Source organism: Coenobita brevimanus, chromosome 69, assembly GCF_032717465.1.
Source record: "Coenobita brevimanus isolate Jiangsu-jjx chromosome 69, ASM3271746v2, whole genome shotgun sequence".
In the NCBI taxonomy this organism is placed as follows: Eukaryota; Metazoa; Arthropoda; class Malacostraca; order Decapoda; family Coenobitidae; genus Coenobita; species Coenobita brevimanus.
The window spans coordinates 7756123-7774111 of record NC_137022.1 but is presented as its reverse complement, the minus strand read 5'-3'; positions in this window follow the sequence as shown (position 1 = coordinate 7774111).

Below are 17989 nucleotides of genomic sequence, written 5' to 3'. Positions count from 1 at the left end.
ACCACCACCGTCACTATTAACTACATTAGATCTAGGCCACCAAACTTGGCAAAAATTTTCGTTATTTGCATCAAACTTTTCCATATTTAATTGGTATATTGACAGTGGCTACGGCTCAACATCCTTTCCTTAACACTTCCTCATAGTAGCACCATATTCTAGTGTTATTCGTTATAGCTCAGCATTCAAGACTGAGAGATGGATATTTCAGGCCAAGTTAAAGTGTACTGAGTATTAGAGCAATATAAACAGTATGATAGATGGGAGGCGATATGCAGAAAGGTGCAGCAGCCTGGCACTCTACCGCACATGCACTGAGTTCAGTCCTGCACAGGTTGTCTTCTAGGTCTCCTTTTCTGATCTCTCCTCTCCACTCCCTTATATTCCTTATTATTGTCTTTGATTTTACTTTTATTAATTTCTTACTTGTTCCCCTTGCTCTCTATTTCATTCTTCCATACTTCTTTCTTTCTCTTTTCATTGTATATTCCTTATTTGTTTCTTCTCTTATATGTTGTTCTCCAGTTCATTCGGCTTTTTTTTATTTATTGTCATTTTTCCATCTTTTTACTTATATTTCTGCCTATAATCGCTATGCTTCTTGTTTTTCCCTCTTCCCTGCTTTCTTGCTCCTCTCACACTTTTCAGTCTTGTTTCTTTTCAATCTTCTTTTCATTTCATTTTCTGTTTCATTATTTCCATTTTATATTCAGTTCTCTTGCTCTCATGTCTCTTTTTTCTTATATTTTTCTTTTCTTTCCTTCTTTATCATTTCTTTCTGTTTTCCTTTTTCTTTTTCCACTTTCCTCTTTTCATTCTCTATCACAATACAGCATCTAAAGTTAAAATAGGGGTAGGACACCAGAAGAACTAATATTATCATCATTACTAACCTACGACATATCAACATCATCAAAACTACCACTGCCTCAACCAGCACAAAAACAGCATCATCATTATCATCACAGTCACAGTAAGATACTTAAAAACTGAGAGTATCATGATGAAGGTATATGAGTATTATGAAGAGAACATCGACATTGCGTGGCCGGAATTCAAGCTGAAATCATCACTATCGTTTATTTTTATATATTTATATCTTCCACTCCCTCCCTTAATGGATCAGCATATTCATCTGTCAATAAGTCTGTGTATCTGTCTATGTTGTTGTTTTATACCAATCAGTTTATTAACCTATCTATCTATCTTTGATCTACATTTATCTATCTATCTGTCTATCTTCCCACAACTATATTTGGTGGCCGGGGTTCGTCGTACCTACATCATGCACCTTCTTGCTACCACCTGAGGCTTTTATTTAGCTAAGTGCCCTCTAGTAGAGCAAGGGTTAATGTAGACGACACCCACCCCCCCAGTTCCAAAAATCTGCCCTAAGTTGTATAAAATTTTCCGCAGACACAAAAATACCATAAAAAATAAGGAGGAAATGAGACTGGCCAGAGTCCACCGGCCTGGGTCTCTGCAACCCAGACACGGAGGTCGATTGCCTTCTTTGTCTACTTTTTTTTTCTCATCATCATATCGACCACAAACACTACCACCACCGTGATTACCATCATCACTATTCAGCATCACTACAACCATCACTATTCCTGGCTGAGCAGATCAAACTAAGCAAATTGATGACGTGATGGCAATTTTAGGCCAAGTTAAAGTAGACAGAGAATTAAAGTATTATAAGCACCAAGATTATGCGGAAGACGATATAGAAAAAAGGTAGGCCGGCCTGGGATTATTATTATTTTAGGTGTATAGAGTTTGATCCATATTAGTTTGACCTCCGTTGATTTACTTTCATCCCCCTTTCCTCGTTCATCCTACATTTTCCTTTCTAATTTATTCACGATTTATTTCATTCCTGTCATTTTTTTCTTTTTTTGGCTTCCTTCATTCCTTCCCTTTTCCCCATTTTTTTTTTCATTCTATCGTTTTCCTTTTCATTTGTTCTGTCTTATTCTTGCTATGACTTGTCACATTTTTCGTAACATTATTTCGTTTCTTTCTTACTACTTGTTTTTGTCTCTTTTCAATCTTCACTATTTTCCATCAATAAACTTCAAGGGCAGTAGAAGCCAAAGGGAAGTAAGGTAGTGCTACCTGAGACTCTAACAAAGGTGTCTTCAGTTCGACCCTATATACGAAGAGTTCCTTTTATGTTCTTTCTTTCTCATCTCCTTTTTCTTTCTTTATCTTTCCTTGTCTCCCTTAGTACGTGATTCCTAAGTTGAATAAAATGGTCTGGTAGCAGCAATAAACTAAAAATGACGTCACCTGGATTCAAGGGGTTAACCATGATGACATATTTTTATAGTTTATTCTTGGTAAGGATAAGCGATTTAATTCAGCTTTGGGCAGGCCTCTTAGTGAAGGGGTCAGAGACAGGTTTCATTAATACTTGCTGCCGCAAGACGATTTTATTCAGCTTAGCAGAGATCACCCATTACTGAATTTCTGTTCTCTGGAATGGTGCAACACTGGTATACCAAGTTTTTATTGTTTTTTATTTATTATTTATGTGTCCAGCCCTGGCCATAGAATTAATAGTTTTGTTCCCTGAGGCTCAGCAGTCTTTTGTACCATACACCTTCCACGTGTCACCACTTCCACGCTAATATACATGACTTGTGTTGGTGTTAGTGGGGGTGTTTTACAAATATCCAAATCCATAAACTGTTCTCTGGCCACGCCAGTAATCGAACCCATGTCCATTTGGACAGCAGATCACCTCTCAACAGACACGGCCTTCGTCATCATCATCATCATTATCAACATCATGATCGTTTTCCTCACTGTTATCACTCTGATCATCACAATCACCATCACTGGCATTATTATTATCATTATTGTTATCATTATTACTATTATTATTATTATTATTATGGTGGTAGGTGTTTCTTTTTTTATGTGAGGAAGAAGGAACCAAAGGCAACGAGCCTGCAAAACTGTTCCTTCAAAGAGAAAAAATACAAGAGAGAGCCAAATTCAAGATCCATTAATTTCGAGATGCCTGGACACACTGCGTTTGAAAGACTGGAGATCATAGGAAGCAGGAAATACAGACAGAGGGAGACAGTTCCAGAGTTGACCTCTTGCATAAATGAAGGACTGGGAGTAACGGTTAACTCTTGCATTAGAAGCTGGACAGAAAAGGGGTGGGAGTTTGCTATTAGACGGGTGCTACGCGCCCGTCGTAGAGGTGAAGGAATGCATGCAGACAGTTCAGAGGAAGAGTGACCATTGAAGAAGCGGTAGAAAAGAGATAAAGATGCAACAGTGCAGCGAAGAGACAGAGGTTAAAGAGAGTCAGTAAGAGGGGGAGAGTTAAGGAGACGAAAAACCTTTGACTCCACCCAATTGAGAAGAGCTGTATGTGGGGAGCCTCCCCACAAATGAGAGTTGTACTCCACGCACGGGCGAATAAAATCCCAGTATAGAGTCAACAATTGCCTAGGGGCAAAGAAGGAATGGAGTCGGCTTAGCACACCCAATCTCTTAGACGGAGATTTTACAAGAGATATAATATGATCTTTCCAAGATAAGTCCCGCGTGAATGAAACCCCATGCATGTTCAACGATGATGCAGGATTAAGCTGAATATTATTAAACATTTGTGGGTATACCTGTGGAAGATTTTGTTGGGTTGATAAGTGCAAAAACTGAGTCTTTGATGCATTACAAACAACAAGATTATTTTTACCCCACTCAGAGATACGAGCCAAGTCAGACATTAGGTGTGCCATAGCCTCATCCCCTGTTTGTTGAAGTAACTGCTGAGATGGACGTTGTGGGAATCGAATGGAAAGGTGAAGGGTGGAGTCATCAGCATATGAGCGTATAGGGCTAGATATACAGCTTAGAAGGTCATTGATGAATAAAAGGAAGAGAGTTGGTGATAGGACAGAGCCCTGAGGAACACCACTGTTAATAGATCTAGAAGAACGAAGGCCATCTACAACAGCAGCTATAGAACGACCAGAAAGGAAGCTATAGATGAAGGCACAGATAGGATAGAAACCGTAAGAGGGCAGTTTGGAAATTAAAGATTTATGCCAGACTCGATCGAAAACGTTTGAGATGTCAAATGCAATGACAAAACTTTCGCCAAAGTCTTGAAAGGAGGATGATTAGGAGTCTGAAAGGTAGGTGAGAAGATCGCCTGTGGAGCGTCCCTGACGGAACCCATACTGACGATCAGAAAGAAGATTGTGATAGGAATGATGCTTTAAAATTTTTCTATTAAGAATAGACTCGAAAACTTTTGAGATACAGGATGTTAAAGCAATTGGACGATAGTTAGAGGGTTGGGATATGGTCACCCTTCTTTGGGACTGGCTGAATGAGAGCAAACTTCCAGCAAGAAGGATAAGTACAAGTTGATAGACAAAGGCAAAAGAGTTTGCCTAGGCAGGGTGTAAGCACAGAAGCACAGTTCTTGAGAAAAACACGAGGGACTCCATCAGACCCATATGCCTTATTAGTACTGAGGCCTGTGATGGCAGAAAATACATCAGCTGAAGAAATTTTAATATTAGCCATGAGGAAGTCAGAGGGGGGAAGTGATGAAGGAACAGCACTTAAATCGTCTAAGGTGGAATTGGAGGAGAAAGTCTGAGTGAAGAGATCTGCTTTATCTGTAGAAGAAATATCTACAGAGCCATCAGAGTAGAAGAGAGGAGGGAAGGATGATGAGGAAAAGTTGTTAGAAAGGTTTTTGGCAAGTGCCAGAATGAGCGGGAAGAATTCGAATTAGAGAGTTGAGAGCATTTAGTTCCGATGAAATTATTTTTAGCAGAGCGAAGAACAAACTTAGCACGATTCCGGGCAGAAACGTATTAAAGATGTGATTCAGGGGTGGGTTGGCTCCGGTACCTTTTATAGGCTCTCATTGTTGCGGACAGCATTAGAACAAGCATGATTAAACCAAGGCTTTCGTGCATTAGTCAGAGGATATGAGAAAGGAATGTATGCTTCCATGCCCGAGAGAATAACCTCCGTAATGCACAAGGCACACTCAGATGGCTCCCGGCCATGGAAGCACTAATCACTCCAGGGAAAATCAAAGAAGTACTGCCTGAGGGACTCCCAATCCGCAGCTCCAAAGTGCCACAGACGACGTTTCTTTGGAGGGTCCACATGCTGTACCGGAGCAATAAGACAGGTTAAGGTGGTAAGGTTGTGATCGGAGGAGCCCAATGGAGAGAAAAGATTAACAGTGTTAGCAGAAGGATTAGTTGTAAGGAAGAGGTCAAGTATGTTGGAGCTCTCTCCAAGGCAGGTAGAGTGCTGTACAAGCTCCTCTAGGTCATTAAGGATAGAAAAGGTGTAGGGTCGTTCACCAGGTGGATCAGTGAAAGGAGAGGAGAGCCAAAGGTGGTGGTAAACATTGAAATTTCCAAGAATGGAGATTTCAGAGAAAGGAGAAATGGATAGAATGTGTTCCATCGTAGAAGTGAGATAGTCAAAGAAGTTTTGATAGTCAGTAGAATTAAGAGAGAAGTAAACAGCACAGATATATTTAGTCTGAGAATGACAGGAAAGCCGAAGCCAGAGTGTAGAGAATACAGAAGATTCGAGTTCAGGAACACGAGGGCAAGATAAGTTGTTGCGTACATATACACAACAGCCACCTTTGGCTTTGAAATGAGTATAGAGAAAGTAGGGGGATACAGAAAAGGGTCTCCTGTCAGTTGCCTCAGACAGCTGAGTCTCACTTAGAAAAATAAGGTGAAGTTTAGAGAAGGAGAGGTGGTGCTCAACAGAGTGAAAGTTAGAGGGAAGGGCACGAATGTTACAGAAATGAAGAAGAAGAGAGTCAGACAGTGGTTCCAGGCACCTTGAGTCATCACCGGGAGAGGGGCAGAAGGTGGGGGCATTTATGGTCCCTCCCCTGGGGTTGGTGGGGGCTCCCATCATCCAGTCACTTAATGGTAGTGGTACTCTGTTTTTAAGGTAGCTCTACATTGACTGGCAAGCTAAATTTTTTCCTGTAAACCAGGAAAGCATTTACAATGCCAGGTAGTAACCTTTTAACCAACCAACACGTGTTCCCTGAGTAACAACAGGTGGGCTGGCAGAGGGTTAGTGCTCCTCCCCAGAAAACAAGTAACTAAAAATACCAACAAGAAGCCTCGGTCCAGGACTGACCAAAAGGTGATGAATAAAGACCGAACAAAGGACATGGTATGGATAGCTACATGGAATTCAACGAGTGCAAATGATGAGGTGAAAGAAATAGAGATTGTCCAGGTGCTTGAGTGTGAGAAAGTGGATGTATGTGGATTAAATGCAACTAAATGATGAGGTTTGCGTGTGAGAGAATGGGAGTATTGATGAGGTATATGTGCGGGAGTAGGTGAGAATGAGAGGGCAAAAGGAGTGTATATTATTGTGGGTAAAAGCTTGAAGAAGAATATAAGAGAATATGGATCAGTTGGCCCAAGGATTGTATGGGTAAGACTGAAAGTTGGACTACAAATGTAGGCGATTGTGTGCATGTATGCGCCAATGCAAGATCGTGCAAGCAGAGTGAGAAAAGAGTTCTGGACAAATGTGGAAATGTGCTTGGAAAAGTTTGAAATGAATGAGAGAGTGTTTTTGACTGGATATTTGAATGGAAAAGTAGGGAATGTGAAGGTGGATGGAGTAGTTGGTGAGTGGGGTGTACCTGCAGAGATGGATGAAAATGGCAGTGCTTTAGTGGACATTAGTGCCAGGAGGGGGTTGGTGATAGCCAGTACCCTCTTCAGGCACAAAATGATCCATAGGTATACGTGGCAAGTGATGAGAAGGGTAGATGGTGAACTGAATGAACGGAAGGCAATGATTGATTATGGATATGTGGATGAACGGATAAGAAGGGGTGTAATGGATGCAAGAGTATATAGAGGCTAGGTGAGTGGACTTGCTGACCACCACTTGGTGGTGGTCAGAATCAGTGTCCAAACGAAATGGAAAAATAGAAGGAGAGAAGGGCAAGACGAAGTAGTATATGCAAGGAGGGCGGAAAGGTTAAAAGAGGATGGAAAAAGGGCAGAATATAAAAGAAAAGTGGAGGAGCGTTGGGTAAATATGGATTGGAGCAGATGGGGGACGTGGCAAGTTATTCACAGAAGAAATCTGTGCAGCACGTGAGGTGGTGTGTGGGGTGAAGAGAAGACGAAAACAGGTGCAGGAAACAGCATGGTGAAATGAAAAGGTGAGAGAGGGTGTGGCACAAAAGAAGAAAGCACATAATGAATGGATGAGAAACGGGCATGCAAGAAGTTGAGAGACGGGAAACAGTTGTATGTAGAGAGGAAGAGAGAGGTGAAAAGATTAGTAAGAGAAAGAGTAAGAAGAGAGTGCATGGGGAATTTGGAATTTGAGTGTAAAGTTGAGGGAATGTAAGAAAATGTTCTGGAAAGAGGTAAAGAGAGTTTGACAAGGTGCCAAAAAAGTTGGTTGGGAGTGAAAGATAAAAATGGTAGATTACTAGTGGAGAAGGAAGAAAAAGTGAGCAGATGGAGAAAACACTTTAACGAATTGTTTAACATAGAGAATGAAAGTAATGCGAGTATAAGTGGCTTGGATATGGCTGGGAGATTGAGGGGATGTGAGAAAAGAGGAAGAAATCAGTAGGATGGAAGTCATGGTGTGACTCTCTATTCTTGCAATAAGTGAGTCTTGAGTTTTTATTGTTATTTTGATAATTGAAGAGCAGGAGGAGTTAAAGATGAAATACAGGGAGTTGATCTTGATTTATTATCTTCAGAGAAAGTCTTAAGTTGAGCAGCGTATAATACAGAGACAATATACTTAGTAAATCTAGTTGGACCCCTCTTCTTGTTCACTCTCTCCACTACCTGTCCATTCTATGGCTAACATCCTTCTGAGCTCTGCTTCCTAAATTCTGGTGTAGCAGGGGTCGTGTCATGTGTGTTACACTGTTGTTGAAATGTTCTAGAAGCCTGTGTGTGAGTATGTGTGTATGTGTGTGTATGGTCACTAGGCATTGTTCATGTGCTTATCTCACTGACACACTACCTATCTCATCCCCTGACTTGCTGCTATCAGTGTATTGTCAACATTTCTTCACTTAGACTTGCAAACTCATATCCCATTCCCAGGCTTGCCTGGTGCTCTGTCTATCTGTCTATCTATCTATCTATCATGTTTTCTATACTGAATTGTATTTATAATATGGAGTCCTGACATTGCTCGGTCACGCTGCTGGAGTTCCTCCTACAGCAATCATTATTGACATATGCTAATCCATTAATACATAATAGTCTTCTCCTTAACTTTTAATATATAATATTGATTATAATATTGTACAGGTATATTCATGGTAAATTGCAATGATCTAGTAATATTACATTTTAAACAAGCTGTATACATAATTGAATAAATGCACTAAAGTTAAACTACTGAACTGTAATATAGTTTGTAAATTGGTTATTGTAGTAAAATGCATACATGCCCAAAAAAAAAAAAAAAAGTGTAACGTTAAGATTATGGTAAGAGCTATTAATATATCATTTAATGATAATGCTGCTGGTATAGCATACTTCTATATCATGGGTCATTCTTCTTTGTATTTTTTTTATATTTTTAATTAATACTATATACAAAATATGTACAGTTCATTCAGGGGGGTTAATTTGGATGTTAACTCTACCCCCACTTAATACTGACTCCAAATTTGCAATTCTTACATGCATTCTGTGCATTGCGAACAGCACTACTGCAAATACAATGCAGAAGATTATAAAGACAGTAGGTGCTGGGCTATACACATAATATGGGTTGAACATACTCAAACTCAAATCTTCCCAGGGCTTCATTGTTTCATTGATCAGTTGCATAGTTTCAAACGTAGGTGAAGTCAACTTAGTACTTGTGCTCATGTTTAAGTTCATATCAGGCAGTGGGTGGAATTGTTTGTGTGTATGATTGAGGATGGTGTAGTGATTGATGGTGGATAAAGTGGACATGGATGGTGTAAATACCACACAGCAGTCTGGTGTTATGTATAATCCTGAGGCTGAAGTATGAGATGGTGGTATATCTGGACAGACTATGCAAACTGATGTGTTATGAGTGAAATAAAAAAACTGTGAGTGTCCGATGTGTTGATGGTGTACAAGCTTATCTGGAGCAAAAGTGAAGTTACAATGATGATGCATATTGTTATTTCTGACTGTATCAGTAGGCTGAAACGTGAAAATGTATGCAGGACAAAGGTGAACAGCATATAAGGACGTGCGGCACTTTCGTTCAATCGTTGATTCCCTTGCGAAAGTGACAGTGTTCCGTCTCTTGGAGACCATGATGAGTTCGGTGTCAGTGTTGATGTTGATGATGACCAAAGTGTTATTATTCTTAGAAGGGAAGGGGTGTATTTGGTATACTGTGAACAGGTCTTCAGTTATGAATGGTACATGAACTACTACTGATGTTGGTGTTAGTGTTGCTTCTAAATATGGATAATATTGCATGAATTCCCTACTTCGGAACAAAGGCTTCAATTTATGTTTATGTATGCCTTGACTAATTATCTGACGTAGCTTATGAACTGGAAGTAAGTCAATTGTGATCTTGCCATCACCAGCATTCGAAATTCCTTGCATATGTGCCCTGTAACGAACTCTAGTGTTGTCTAATTGTAGAAGTATTGTGTCAATATGTTCTGTGATGATGGAGAATTGTTGGAAAAGTGTTATGTTACCTTTCATTTCATTTATTTTATCTACACTTTCGAGATCTATGTTTTCTGCCTTTTTCAGATTTTTCACAATTGTCTTCATTGCTGAGTTATGTCCTGTGATGAATTTATCTTGGTATGTTAGTACCTGAGCTATTTTATTAAATTTGTTGTTTATTTCTTTAAGGTCTTCCTCTGTAGCCAATCCAAAAATGTTCCCAAGAACAGCGCCACCCAGGTCGAACAAACCGCGCTTTTGGCGAGTACGTGTGATGTTCTTGTTGCTCAATACCTCCGTTCCATAAGATGGGAGATCTTGGATCATGATGAGCATAGTTGACTTAGCCTGTTCTATTTTCCATTTCGCTAACTTCACTATTTCATCCACTTCCTTTGTGTTATGTGCTTGTGAAACATAGTCTCCTATCATGAAGTCCAGGGTTCTCATGGGTTTTGCGATATTTTCTAGATAAGAAGGTAATTCATACATGTAATCCAGACTTATTTCAGTACTCATGACGTCTTTCACGATTGACGTAGTGGCCGTTGGAGCTATGAGGCATCCTTGCCATACTATGTGTTGGGGGTCTAAGTGAACTTATCCTCTTGCTATGTAGAGGAGAATCCATAGCATAAGTCCCTTCATCGCAACCTACCGACAAAGAAATCTATTAATTTCCTAATATGGTCATGCTGTGGTCGATGATAGTGATGATGTGCGTTACGGTTGATTGTTATTTCATTTATAGAAGGAGTTTAAATCGATATTTAATTCTTGTAAATGATGTAATGTAGATTTTATTGGAACAGTTGCGCCTATGTTTGATTGTTTGGTATATGACCTTAATTTATTTTTGTAATTATTGTTGTTTTATTGATTGGTTTCATGAGTTACGTTCGTTTGTTCGGTTGTATCCGATACTGAATAATTATTGGATAATTCCCTTGAAACTCGTTTTAAATGGTCAGTATGAACTTGTTTCTCTTCGCCACTAGACAGTGACTTAATTAAAACTTTGGTTTTATGTTAATTACTCTGTATGGGCCCTCAAATTTTGGGGATAATTTATTGTTTCTCTTATGAATGATACCATAAACAATGTCTCCTAAGCTGATAGGTGAATCTCTTGCCTTCTTGTTAAATACCTCCGTCATTTCTTCCTTGCACATTGTTAATTGTTTTTTGACTCTTTTGTGTATGTCCTGGAATTCACGTAAACGGAGTTTAGAGTAATCATCGTAATTGTATATGGGCAGACTCTCACCTTCTAGGAGCTCAAATGGTAGTTTTTTATCCGTCCCATATATAATGAAATGTGGTGTGTCACCTATGGATTTATTTATAGATCCATTAATTGAGGCTTCTACTCTGGGAATCCAATCATCCCAGCATGCATAATTTTCATTGAGAATGTGTCGTAGCACATCTAATACTTTTTTGTTTTGTCTCTCTACTAACCCATTAGATGCTGGGTGATAGGCTAAAACATTAACCTTTTTGATGTTGTATTGTTACATATTTCTTGTAAGATATCAGAATTAAATTCTCCTCCATTATCACTTATTAGTACCTTTGGGGTAGTAAAGCGACATATTACATTATCTGTTATTGCCTTTGCTACTGTCTCTGCTGTTTTATCTTTAATTGGAGCTAAAATGACATAACGGGAAAAATGATCTGTTGCTATGAATAGGTATTGGTTATCATTGTATGATAATGGGATCTTGAGTAAATCAACAGCGACAACGTCCCATGGTTGATGTGGTACAGGGTAATTACCCATCGGTGCAGGTGTGATTGGGTATCCTTTGTGTTTTGCACATGATTCGCATCTGTCTATATGATTGTTTATATCTTTTCGTAATGAAAGCCAGTAATATAACAGCTGGGTTTGTTTGAATGTTTTATCCTTTCCAGGATGTTCTGCATGTGGGCTATCGTGTATCGTTCGTAATACTTGGGATATCATGTCATTAGGTACTGCCAACTGGTTAGTATTTCTTTGGCGTTTTGGTTGTTTCGGGTTGATCTTGTATAAAGTATTATTGACTATTGTGAATTGTTCGAGTGGTACATGCAATTTGGGTAATTGTATGTCATCTCCACTTTCTAATTTGTATATAACTTTAGACCATATTGAGTCAAGTCCTTGTGCTTTTGTGATATCATCATGGTTTGGGATATTTCCTTTGAGATCTAATGCCGCGACCTGAATTGTGTTCGGGTTCCTAGATAATGTGTCGGCTACTATGTTCATTTTACCTTGTATATAATGAATTTGTACATTGTAGTTTTCAACTGTACATTTCCATCTTGCTCTCCTCCCAGAGAGGAGTTTTTCTTTAAACATACCCACTAATGGTTTATGGTCGGTGAATAAATGTATTTCGTAACCATTTACCAAATCTCGACACTTTTGTAATGCAAAAACCACTGCAAGTGCCTCTAAGTTTGTAGTGCAATAATTTTTCTCTGCACCTTTTTTTTGTCTGCTGGGAAATGCAATTGGTTGATTCTTTCCTCTTTTATCTTCCTGCATCAGTACAGCCCCTAATCCTTTAACTGATGCATCTGTACAGATAATAAATGATTTTGTGAAATCCGGATATGCCAAACAAGGTGCATTTGTTAGTTTAATTTTTAGATTGTTAAATGATTGTTTTTGTTCTTCTTCCCATTGGAATATAGCATCTTTTTTGAGTAGTTGGAATAGAGGAAAGGCTATATGAGAGAACTGTGGTACGAATGACCTATAATACCAAGCTAGACCTAAAAATTGTCTAACTTCGTCAGTCGTAGTGGGTTCAGGAAAATCTCTCACTGCCTGTATTTTGTCATCAGTGGTATGAATACCATTAGAACTTAATTTCTGGCCTAAGAAATTTATTTCCTTAAAGCAAAATTTGCATTTTGAAAGCTTAATTTTTAAACCAGCATCACAAAGCTTTTGTAAGAGTAAGTCTTATTTCTTGAGATGTTCTGTAATATTTTTCGTTGCGATTATAATATCGTCAAGATAAACAAATATTCCTTGTCCTAAAATTCCGGACAATACGTAATTCATAAGACGCTGGACTGTGCCTGGGGCTGTCCTCAGTCCCATCGGCATCCTTGTATATTGGTAGTGTCCTTTATTTCTGGAAAAGACAGTGTATTTACGTGACTCCTGTTCAACCAGTATTTGGTAATAACCATTTAGTTGATCGATTGTGGAAAATACATTATTTTCCGATCCAATATTCTGTAGAACGTCGCTTAGCAATGGCATGGGAAATCGGTCTGGGTTTGTGTGATTGTTTAACTTACGGTAATCTACTACCGCACGCATTTCTCCATTTCGTTTGGCCACGAAGAATAATGAGGCATTCCACGGAGAGACTGAAGGTTCAATAATTCCAAGTTTTAATATTTCATCGACATACTGATTTGCAAGTATACGTTGAGATTGTGGGATGCGGTAGGCTGGTACGAAAATAGGTGGTGTTTCTGGGTCACATTAATCTTGTGATTAATCAGGTTAGTGCACCCTAATTGTTCTCCGGGTAATGCTACGGTGTCCCTGTGTGTTTCCAGCAGGGTTAACAAATCATTTTCTTCATCAAATTCACCTGAGTGAATTAAATTCTCTTTTATGCTTTCTCTATCCGTACATTTTATCTCACTTGTCACTCCAGCTATAACTATTTCCTTCACAGGGGCGGGACATTTTTCATTATTAACTATGCAAGTCCCCTTTTTCAACTGTACTTCCCCATTCATGTGATTAATTATCAATATCTGAGTTTGCCCTTCGTCGTTCATCTGACATAATGCTTTTTCTACTGACAATCCCTTTACTTTACATAATTCTTCTAAGACAAGAACAGTACTATTCCGTAATTTGCTCTTTCTGGTAACTTTCATATAGGAATTAGGTGGTATAACTAAATCATTGGTGAGATGGGCGGGAAAAACTGATAAATCAGTACTGCTACCTGGGTCTCTAATCATGGAGGCTGGAGCTGGTGGTGTGAGTGGATCTATACACTCATCTGTTTGTGTATGTTTGTTTAAGCTTTTAATATTACCAATTCTTTTTGGTTCTCTTTTACTAATCGGTGAGGGTTCTGATGGTATTTCCTCTATGAATTCATTGTCATAGTTTATTCCATTCCTTTGTTGAAGTAAAGTTATTTTCTCTGTTCTCATGCATCTTAAACCCAGTAACATATGAGCTTTAATTGCTAAGTTTTCAATGATACAGAAAAATGCAGAGAATGGTCTTGTAGTCTCTGTGAAACTGATATTTAATCTTATCATACCTTTCACTGTAATTTGTTTTCCATCTACCGTGTATAAATCTAAATCAGCTTCATCCAGAAAAGTTACTTTCTTCTTATTTTTAAGAATTCTATTTATTTCTTCATGTGTTATTAAGTTCACTGGAGAGCCTGTGTCTAAAAATAAGGAAACGTTTTGATCCTCACATACAGCTGGTATCAAGATACACTCATTTCCCAACATGCCTCCTATGAGAATTTTGACTTGCTTTTCTTTACGTTTGTTCGTTTTTTGTCATGACTTGGTCTTCCCCCGACTTTTTCTACTGTTTTGCAGTTACTGGTCCAGTGCCCTTGGCATCTATGATGCCTACAGTAGGGACCAAATCCTTGTGTCTTTTGTCTATCCTCTTTTGTTTTGATAAAGCATTCATTCCTTGTGTGTCCTGGTTTTGCACAATAATGACATAGAATGCATCTATCTCTTGACTGTGACCTACGAGGTGACCTCCCAAATGTAGTGTTGCCTGTGGCACGATATCTGCTCGGGCTGCGAGGAAACTTATGAAACTGCCTGTAGCCTGGTGTTTGTGATCGAACCCTCGACACATTTAGTTGTTTGCTCTGCCTGCTTTCGGGTCGCGATCGATTTTGTTCTCTGTTTGGAGTCGTTGTAGATGTTTTCACAGATGATACTGTCTCAGGTATTCTCATTCTACTAGAAAGCACGTGTGTGTCGATCATCTCTGCTTTACTGCACTGCATCTCTACCTCGTTCATTAAGTCTAGAAAGCACATGCCTGGGGTGTACGCGATCGTCTTGGTGATCTTAAGGGTCCTATCAGGTAATTTACACAAGGCACCTACATAACCAATGATGTCCATGACGAGGTCTGGGAACATCTTTCCATCATCTGTTATCCAGTTTGAGTTTTCCAGAGAAGCTAATAATGTTCTTTTGATTGTGGAGACATCAGCAGTTATTTCACTGAGCACATGGTTTGTAGTGTGCTCCCTTACAAGATCTACAATCTTATGTAATTCTGGAATTATACCTGACAAGAAGTCCATACCTCCAGAAAATTTCTTCAAAAATTCAGTTTTAAATTCATCATATGTCTTAGCATTGAGGAGCTTATCTGACCTTAGTAAATTGCTTGCTGGACATCTTTCCTGGCTTATGCAAGATGAAAAAATGGCAATTTTCTCTTGTTCATCTAGTATGTGTCTTTTGGTAAAGATTTGTTCTCACTGACTGACAAATGAAATGACGTCAATACGATCTTTTTCTGTGCCAGAGAATTTTGGGGCAGTTTTATCTTCATGATAAACATAAACATGAGGTGGAGATGTTTGATCCGCGGTATTTGTTGCATCATTCATTTTCACTGTTTGCTCTGGTAATTTAACTTGGACTTGTTTATCGTTGTGTGAGGGAATAGTGGAATAGGTTCGGCCTGAACGGTGAACCCTGTTAAGTATATTGTCATATGTGTGCAAGTCTGGGACAAAGTCCTCCCTTGCTACGTCAGAGGGGGTTTCCCACTCATCATCTAGAACTGACGTATTTGTGTTGAGTTTTGTACAATGAGTGTGTTGCCTTGGTGCTCTCCTAATTGTGGATCCACTGTGGGCGCTAATTGTTTATCATCTGGTATTAACGTGGGTGGTGGCGAAAATATCCCTGTCATTAAGTTATGGTGTTATGAAATATACCTTTTGTTTATGTCCTAACTAAATAGATGAGTAAATGAGTTGTAATAAATGATAGATAGTGAGTGTATAAGTGTATATATAGAAATAAATAAAAGAAGTTGATTATACCTAATTTTAGCACTGAGAAGAAATGAGTAAGTAAAATTTCACCCACTTGATACAGATCGGAGAGGCGTGTCGATGCAACTGTCGATCTCAGAAGAAAAATGCAGGTTTGAGTGAAGATCTCTTGATAATTCTAGGGCTGTGTTGATGGACGATATTACTCAGGAAATTCCATGGCCTGGTGCATGTAGTGGCTAACAGCTGTAGTCACAGGCAAACCTCAGCATAGAACGTCGAATTTCCAACTCAATACTGTGGAAATAAATGAGTATGAGTAGGAGCTATGTGAATAATGAGTAATGAGTAGTGGGTGAGAAGTGCCTGGTGTCAGTCACACGTTGATTGGCGTGGCCTTGTGTCAGCAAACTCGCGTGGTGATGTCGTCTCAGCAGATACACATGGTGACGTCGGCTTCCCACACTGGTAGCTGTGGTGAGTAACTGAGTAGCGATGCGTAACCTGGGTGAAGAAAGGTGAGTAAGATGCATTATAAATGTGGCTCTGGTGTTTTGCTGTGTGTCTTGACCTCTGCGTCAGCGATGGAGGTAGGCAGGAGAGAGTGTTGGGGTTTTGTGTGCTTGTTGCTTTGGTCTTTCTTTTTCTTTACTTGCTTTGTTTTTTATTCTTTTTGCTGCTGCTTGAAGTTGCGTGAAGATTTTGTAGACTTGTAGGCTCATATGCTCGTACGCTGCCACCAGTGTGACTCTCTATTCTTGTAATAAGTGAGTCTTGAGTTTTTATTGTTATTTCGATAATTGAAGAGCAGAAGGAGTTAAAGATGAAATACAGGGAGTGATCTTGATTTATTATCTTCAGAGAAAGTCTTAAGTTGAGCAGCGTATCATAGAGAGACAGTATACTTAGTAAATCTGGTTGGACCTCTATTCTTGTTCATTCTCTCCACTACCTGTCGGTTCTATGGCTAACCTCCTTCTGAGCTCTGCTTCCTAAATTCTGGTGTAGCAGGGGTCGAGTCACGTGTGTTACACTGTTGTTGAAATGTTCTAGAAGCCTGTGTGTGAGTATGTGTGTATGATCACTAGGCATTGTTTGTGTGCTTATCTTGCTGACACACTACCTATCTCATCCCCTGACTTGCTGCTTCCAGTGTATTGTCAACATTTCTTCACTTAGACTTGCAAGCTCATATCCCGTTCCCAGGCTTGCCTGGTGCTCTGTCTATCTGTCTATCTATCTATCTATCATGTTTTCTATAATGAATTGTATTTATAGTATGGAGTCCTTACAGTGGAAGCGATGAAGAAAGCTAGAATGGGGAAAGCCCCAGGGACTGATGGAGTGTGTGGTGAAATGCTGAAGCATGGGGGAGAGATAGTAGTAGAAAGGATGTGGAAGATGTGCAGACTGGCCTGGATGGAAGGTAGATTTCCCTAACTGACAGAGTTAGGGAAATAACAGAGGAATTAGTTGGAGAAGAGCGGGAGGTTTCAAGAAGGGAAGAGGTTGTGTAGATCAGATATTCATTCTTAAATCTTTAGTGGAAAAGTCTCTAGAGAAGGAAAAGAAGTTGTATGCGGCCTTCATGGATTTGGAGAAAGCATATGACATAGTGGATAGACAAGGGTTGTGGAAAGTATTAAGAATAAATGGAGTAGATGGGAAGTTATTGAATTCCGTGAAGAGTATGAATGAGGGTGCTAAGGCTGCAGTGCGTGTGGGTAGTGAACTGAATGAATTTTCTATTTGAAGGTTGGACTGAAACAGGGGTGTGTCATGTCTCCATGGTTGTTCAATCTGTATATGGATGGGGTTATAAAAGAGATACAAGGCAGGGCAGTGGATGCTGGAGCAACCGTAAAGAGAGAGGGCAGTGTTTGGAAACTCCCTGTACTATTATTTGGAGGTGATACTGTGTTGTTAAGTGAAGACGAAGGGGAGCTGCATGGCTTGGTGGATGAGTTTGGAAGAATATGTAAGAAACGGAATCTAAAGGTGAATATAAGGAAGAGTAAAGTTATGGTCTTCGGGAGAGGTGAAGTAGGTGAATGTACAGCGAGGTTAGATGAGGAGGAAATGGAAAATGTGAGTGCATTTAAGTTCTTGGGTAGTGTGATGAGTAAGGATGGAAGTTTAGAGGGTGAAGTGCTTGAGAGGGTACAACAAGGAAGAAAGGTTGCTGGTTCCTTGAAAGGAGTGATAAGAAACAGAGAAGGGAACATGGAAGTGAAAAACTCATTACAGTGT